This window comes from Pelodiscus sinensis, chromosome 2 (assembly GCF_049634645.1).
Source record: "Pelodiscus sinensis isolate JC-2024 chromosome 2, ASM4963464v1, whole genome shotgun sequence".
In the NCBI taxonomy this organism is placed as follows: Eukaryota; Metazoa; Chordata; order Testudines; family Trionychidae; genus Pelodiscus; species Pelodiscus sinensis.
Genome location: NC_134712.1, coordinates 214,410,180 through 214,418,491, shown reverse-complemented (window position 1 = coordinate 214,418,491; position 8,312 = coordinate 214,410,180).

Sequence of the window (8,312 nt, the reverse complement as noted above, 5' to 3'; positions counted from 1 at the left end):
GGCCCAGGTGAGACCCTTTCATCTGGATCCAACCTGAGACTTCTTCACACCCAGCTCAGCATCCTCCAGCACCTCCTCTATACAATAATTTGCTAGGAAGAGCAGAGGTGCTACGCATTCTGTACACTCTTGATGCAGTTGGTTGGTCTTTCCAGGAGACGTTGCATGCTGGCCAAGAGAAAAACAAAACCTCATGGGACAGGGCATTGTTGCAGTTAGGGAGAACCTACAGAACAGTAGCTATATTACAGTTACCTCTTTTGAACATTACGTATAGACACATGCACACTAATTACATGGTCAGGTCCCTGCTACACCCTGCCTCCCCTGTCCCCCATGGAGATGGCGCTGGGGGAAACCAGCTCCTGCTCCCCCTCTTCCTGCCTCTGGTAGTAACAGCAAAGGGCGGGGAAGCAACTAGTTGAGGAACTAGTCAACTATGCAATAAGCTTTGCTTATCGGATAGTTGACTAGTCACTTATATTGCTACAGGCAGTTCCCGACTTACGCGGATCCGACTTATGTCGGATCCGCACTTACAAATGGGGCTTTCTCGCCCCAGAGGTCGAGGTGGCGGATTGCTACCTGCGAGCTCCGGGGCGAGAAAGCCCCGTTCGTAAGCTGCTCCGGTGCCCCTGGTCTGCTGGGGACCGTCCCCAGCAGACCACAGGCACCGGGACTGAAGCTGCAGCCGCGGCGGGGTCCCGCGCCTCTGAGGCTTTGCCAGAGCAAAGCCTCAGAGGCGCGGCACCCCGCTGCTGCTGTGGCTCTGCTCCCCGTGTCCCTGGTCTGCTGGGGGGGGACGCAGCTAGTGTGCCCCCCCCCCAGCAGACCAGGCTTTTGTTTTGGACCCTGGGGCAGAGCAGCTGGGGCGCTGCCGATTGGTCCTGCAGCGCCGCTCTGGGCACTACTGAACCAACCCGGCAGCACCCCATCTGCTCTGCCCCAGGTCCTGATTCAGCCGCTGCTGGTCAGTTTCAGCAGCGGCTGAATCGGGACGCCTGGGGCAGAGCAGATGGGGTGCTGCTGGGTTGGTCCAGTAGCACCGAGGAGCGGCGCTACTGGAGCAACCCAGCAGCACCCCAGCTGCTCTGCCCCAGGCGTCCCCAAGTCAGCTTCTGCTGAAACTGACCAGCGCTGACTACAGGAAGCCCGAGGCAGAGTTGCTCTGCCCCGGGCTTCCTGGAATCAGCTGCTGATCAGTTTCAGCAGCAGCTGACTTGGGGACGCCTGGGGTTCTTAAGTTGATTCTGTATGTAAGTCAGAACTGGCAGTCAGTTTCAGCAGCGGCTGAATCTGGACGCCAGTTCCGACTTACATACAGATTCAACTTAAGAACAAACCTACAGTCCCTATCTTGTACGTAACCCGGGGACTGCCTGTACTTTGCATCTCTCTGGGACACTTTATTTCAGGAAAATACCATTTCAGAAGGATTATGAACTTAAGTTTTTTAAAATGGATGCCTAAATTCCATGCACGGGACCACAAGAAAAGTGGCTTTTCAATGTAGCAGCTCATGTTGATCCCCTTTAAACCTAGCCTGAAATCAACCTTTTCTATGTCCATCATAGTCAACTTAAGCTGTGCTTGTAATTTCATGCAGAAGGTTAGTTTGAAGTGGGGAGAAAGCCGGAAGGATCTTGTAAGAACGTAAGAATGGCCTTACGGGGTCACAAGCAGCCCAATATCCTCTCTTCTGACAGTGCGCAGTGCCAGATGCCTTGGAGAGAAGGAATAGAACAGGGTAATTTTTCAGTCACCAATCCCCTCTTGTTCACTTCCAGCTTCTGACACTCAAACACTTCACATAACATGAGTTTGGGGTATATCCCAGAGAATCTGTACCAAATGTTTAGATCGGCCATATCTATAGCAAAAGTCAGATTCATTTGAAGTTGGGGATGGGGTGGAGGAAGAGTGGAGACTTTACACCCTCAGCCTAAAATACTGTGGTTAGCACTGAACTCTCCATAGCAGCAACTGTGGCGCCTTTTTACACAGTCAACGTGTTCCCACACTGGCCCAGTGCTATTTGGTCAAGTAAATGGCCCAATATTTGCACTTTCTTGCCCACCTGCTCAAGGGGTTCTGTCATTATTTTTGGTGCTACAATTCTTACTTCTTTTTTACCATTAGTTTTAGCCCTCACATTTCAATGTGGCTGTGTCTAGACTGGCCAGTTTTTCAAGAAAATTAGCCGCTCTTCTGGAAGAACTTGCCAGCTGTCTACACTGGCCGCTTGAATTTCCACAAAAGCACTGACTTCCTACTGTAAGAAATCAGTGCTTTTTGCGGAAATACTATGCTGCTCCCATTCAGGCAAAAGTCCCTTTTGTGCAAAACTTTTGCACAAAAGTGCCAGTGTAAACAGTTGAGATTTGTTTTGTGCAAAAAAGCCCCGATCGCGAAAATGGCGATCGGGGCTTTTTTTGCGCAAAAGCGCGTCTAGATTGGCCACGGACGCTTTTCTGCAAAAAGTGCTTTTGCGGAAAAGTGTCCGTGACAATCTAGACGCTCTGTTCCGAAAATGCTTTTAACGGAAAACTTTTCCATTAAAAACATTTCCGGAAAATCATGCCAGTCTAGACGTAGCCTGTGTGTTTGGGTTGGTTTCTTACTTTTCCCTCTTTGGTCAGTAAACTTTCTTTTAGACGGCTATGGTAAGCCTCTTTCTGTCTGTATATTATTTAATAATCATACCGGCTTTGTCTATATTTATGGCATGACACGTTCCCATTAGATTTTTGTCTAACATGAAAAATTGTCTTTCCACCACACTAGCATTCCCTATGTTGCCCAACCGGGATTTATTATCCCCTGATTTGCCAACTGACTTGGAACTATGATTGCAATAAAGAATTCAAACCCTGTGGTATATGGCCTGATTCTTTCCAGACCAGTCTTAGTTTCTTAAAGATGTCTTATAAAGAAACTATGCTCTTGTATTGATAGCACCTTTAAGACCCCCTCCTCCATTTTCTGAGGGAAGTCTTTACAATTCTTCTCTGGGCATGTACTGCCAGAATTGAGATTAAGATAGAAGCATCATATCAGCTCAGAGTAATTTTTGTTTGATTTTTGAATGTGATCCTTATTTTAGGCTCTCTCTCCAATGTAAACTTCTTTAATTCTTAGATTGTAAGAATTTAAAAACAGGGTCCATTTCTTCATCTGTGATTTTACAACACACAGCACCTCTGTGATATATATATATCAAATAATAATAATGATTCTTAGGATGTAGCTGTTTAAATTTGATTTGTCTTTTCTTTAACTGTCACCACTGTCTTTTCTCTCTTGTGCTAATGTTCACTGACAGGTGAATGTTGCATTTTGGAGGCATGAAACAAAGCAATATTTCCATTTTATAAAGACAATTTTCAGTGAGAGGAAAGCAATGAAGTGCAGCAGCAAAAACCAATCAGAATTTCTTTTACAATAGTAAACTACTGCAATTTACTAGGGGGAATTTTACTTCTCCAAACATATTTATATTTTTGCAGTTACAAGGGTTTTTTTAGGGACTCCACCATCCTTTTAATTTCTTAGCTACAATTTTTCAACATTTATGCCGGATGTACATTAAAGGGGAAAGTCAACTGAAGATACACAACTCCGGCTATGTTAATTACAAAGCTAGAGTCGAAGTACAGGTTGCACCAGCAAGGACCATGGATGTTGCTGGCCAGAGAGTCCCAGTAGCTGGTAATGGGATTCGCTGGGACCCCAGCAGTAGGAGGGCTGTCAGGAGGAGAGGCTGCCAGTAGCTGTGAATCCCCGGGCTAGATTGGCTATAGAAAGATGGCCATGGGCTGGACTGGCTGAGCCAGGAAGCGCTTGGCCAGATCGATCTTCTCCGTAGTGTAGACAAACCCTAAGATATCAAAACACATAGTCTGGCAAGGTGGTCACTGGGTGAAATAATACTGTGCATACTGTGTTTGTGTGAATATTTTCTTCTGGATGCTTTTGCAGCTCAAAGCATTCCTTACATTATTAGCATCTCAACAACTTTAACATCACAATGTAAAATCATTATTGGTCCTGTTTTCTTTTTCCCAGCAGTGTCAGACTTTTGCTATATCCCATTGTTTTGTTCTCCAGACATTCCACGGTCATAAATAATAGTCATGTTGATACTATACTGAGGGCACATGAATTGAACTGTAAGCAACCATTGTATGAGTGCATTAGGTTCTTTTTTTCTTCCCTGCTGTATGCTTCGGTTTGCATGTATTCCATCTGACTGACTAATGATAGGATTCTTTCCTTCACCTCATGAACAAATTGAATTTTCAGATGGCAGGTTATTTATTTATAGTTTAGAAATTCTCTCACTAGTCCCTGTTTCTTTTCACTAAAGATAATCTGCAAAATGTGAGATGTTCTAAAACAAAAGAGCTCCAAGAAGCCAACTAAAAAAATTCCAAATTCTAAAGTTACCCTTTATCTCAGCTACTCTGTGAGCTTGATTCTGATCTCACACTGGTATAACTTGATACTATATACACTATATATATTTTTGTTCGTCTCTAAGGTACCACAGAACTACTCATTTTTAAAGTTACAGACTAACACAGCTACCCCTCTGAGAATGGTATAACTTGAGTACAGGCAATCCCCGACTTACGCGGATCAGACTTATGTCGGATCCGCAGTTACGAACAGGGCTTTTCTCGCCCCCGAGAACACGGACTGTGGGACCTCGCGGTCCCGCCGCCCATGTACTCCGGGGCGAGAAAAGCTGTTCCGCGTCTCCCTGGTCTGCAGAAGAGGAAGACGTGGAGCAAAGCCGCGGAGGGGCTCGGGCAGCGGGGCAGCCCAGGCGCGCCTGGGCTGTCCCGCTGCCGGCTTCCCCCGAGGCTTTGCAAAGCCGCGGAGGGGCTGGGGCTGCGGGACAGCCCAGGCGTGCCTGGGCTGCCTGGCTGCCTGAGCCCCTCCGCGGCTTTGCAAAGCCTCGGGGAAAGCCGGCAGCGGGACAGCCCAGGCGTGCCTGGGCTGCCCGGCTGCCCGAGCCCCTCCGCGGCTTTGCAAAGCCTCGGGGGAAGCCGGCAGCGGGACAGCCCATGCGCGCCTCGGCTGCCCGGCTCCCCGAGCTCCTCCGCGGCTTTGCAAAGCCTCAGGGGAAGCCGGCAGCGGGACAGCCCAGAAGCGCCTGGGCTGCCCCGCTGCCCGAGCCCCTCCGCGGCTTTGCTCCTCGTCTTCCTGGAGACCCCCCAGCAGACCAGGGAGACACGGAGCAAAGCTGGGGAGGATGCAGGCGGGACCGTGGCGCATCTCCGCAGTCCCGCCGTCCGGGATTCCCTGGTCTGCTGGGGGGTGCAGCTAGTGAGCCCCCCAGCAGACCAGGCTTTTCTCGCCTGGGGTAGAGCAGCTGGGGCTGCTGGGTTGGTCCTGCAGCGCCGCTCCTCGGCGCTGCAGGGACCAACCGGGCAGCACCCCAGCTGCTCTGCCCCAGGTGTCCCCAAGTCAGCTGCTGCTGAAACTGATCAGCAGCTGATTCCAGGAAACCCAGGGCAGAGCAACTCTGCCTCGGGCTTCCTGTAGTCAGCCACTGATCAGTTTAAGCAGTGGCTGACTTGGGGACACCTGGGGCAGAGCAGCTGGGGTGCTGCCCGGTTGGTCCCCGCAGCGCCGCCCCTGCGGGGACCTACCCAGCAGCACCCCAGCTGCTCTGTCCTAGGCGTCCAGATTCAGCTGCTGTTGAAACTGATCAGCGGCTGATTCCAGGCAGCCCAGGGTAGAGCAACTCTGCCTCAGGCTTCCTGTAGTCAGCCGCTGGTCAGTTTCAGCAGCGACTGAATCTGGAAGCCAGTTCCGACTTACATACAAATTCAACTTAAGAACAAACCTACAGGCCCTATTTTGTACGTAACCCGGGGACTGCCTGTAATTCCATTGAAGTCAATGGTATTGTACCACCATGTGAAACAACTGTGAGATCTGAATCAAACCCTATATCTCTCAGTGCATCAATGAAGATGTATATGATAGATACAGCATTTTGATATGATTTCATGAACTGGAAGATTTTTAAGTAGATATGTAAATGATTCATATATTGTATTATACACCTATTCCCAACAGGGTTTAATAACTTTAAATCTCACAGTTGAGGAAGGGAATTGTTCATATCTTAAGACTAACACAAAATGTTGTATAGAATTGTAATCAGAGATATTAGGCAGTGCTAGCATGCATCTCTCCTATCTTAAATGTGGTTTCAAGGTTATGCAGCAATTGAAGATATCTACATTTCATTATCCAACCTTACAAAGAAATGAGTTATGCTGAAAGAGACACAACTTCCTTAGAATTCTTTTTTAAAGCCTTTTCTTCATGTAGCTCTGTTACCAACATCTTAGACATTTTATTTTAATTGAAAATGTCTTCTGTGTTGCAACTATTTTTGTAATACTATTAATGAAAATGGAGACAGACCCACTGACATTGTAGCATTTGCTGATCCATAAACACTAGCACATTATTCTGACAAAGTCATATACTGTGCACAGATGTCACTGCTAACCTGCTTGTTTTTCCTTTCCTTCCCTAAAGAAACAGTATTTGATACAGCTGAACATATAACAGTGTCTCCAGAGATATGACTGTTCATTTTAATGTATCATTTATTGCAATTATACATTCTTAGTATACGATGTCTGGCCTGATATAGCTATTATTGCAAGTGTGCATGCTTCCCATTGGCTTTATTGTTTCAGTTTATGCTCAGTAAAGTTAGGGGTGAAGCAAAACTCCTAAGAAGAATATGACTGTGTGGAGCATTCCAGATGCCCTGGTTAAGAGTACCACTAACTATTCCTGTTTAAACCCACTGCCCAGAGTCCTTCTGACCTTTGCCCTGCTCCTGCAAACCAGGATTACCCACTCTTTTGTGGTCTCCTGGGTTTCCATTCCGACCAGTAGTAGAAGAGTTCAAGTGAAAGCTCTGTGACTAGACATTATATAATGTGGCTCAGTGCTTACTCTCCCATTGGACCTGCCAGACCTATGGGGGGAATATCACATGAAGCTACTTTCCACCCCCTACATTGGATGACCAGCATCTATGCCTCCTTGGTCCATCAGGCATACCCAAATACAAGGCATTAGAACATTGACTCGCACACTAAATGCAGAGAGACCCTTTGTGAGCCTATTGAGTAACACATGCCAACATATCCCTTTCCTTCAAAGCAAGGACTTTATATATGCACAGCCACAGATGACCAGTTAACAGGAAAGTTACTGGATGGCTTACCCAAAGTCCAAACAACTATTCCTAATGTTCATTATATTGGAGCACTTTCTGACTATTTTAATTGGTTTTAGAGGGTATTAAACCGTCAGGCTAAAATAAGCTGCAGTTTTGTTCATTCATCTAGAAAAAATGTATTGCCAAAGAAAAGAAAACAAAAGAGCACCAGATAATTATTCTCATTTTACTGAACGATGAAAAAATAGTTATCATGAAATACTGTCAGGTTCGGTAATATTGTGACATTAAGAACATAAGAACGGCCATACTGGGTCAAACCAAAGGCCCATCTAGCCTAGTATCCTGTCTTCTAAAAGTGGCCAATGCCAGGTGCCCCAGAGGGAATGAACAGAACAGATAATCATCAAGTAATCCCTCCCCTGCTTCTCCCGCTTCTGATAAATAGAGGCTAGGGATACCATTCCTACCCATCCTGGCTAATAGCCATTGATGGACCTAACCTCCATGAATGTATTTAGTTATTTTTTTAACCCAGATAGGCTATGTCTACACAGCAGCATTATTTTGGAATAACATAGTCCGTGTCTACACTACAAGCAGTTATTTTGACATATTGTTAAAATAATGGCAAGCTGGAGGACTTCTTACTCTGACTCCTGTAATTCTCATTGTACAAGAGCAAGGGAAGTTGGAGGAAGAGTGCTCTTTCTTGGATTGCCTGTGTGTAGACAGCACCAAAAGCCAAAAATACGTTTTTTTGATTTAAGATACGCAATTGACATAGCTCAAGTTGTGTAGTTTATTTCGGCTTTAGCCCTGCTATGTAGACATGCCTTTAAAGTCCTGGTTTTCACCACATCCTCTGGGAAGGAGTTCCACGGGCTGACTCTGTCTTGTGTGAAGAAATACTTCCTTTTGTTTGTTTTAAATCTGCTACCTATTAATTTCATTTTGTGTTCCTGAGTTTTTGGAACAAGTAAATAACTTTTCTTTATTTACTTTTTCCATACCAGTCATGATTTTATAGATCTCTATCATATTTCTCCTTAGTCTCCTCTTTCTAAGATGAAAAATCCCAACCTTATTAATC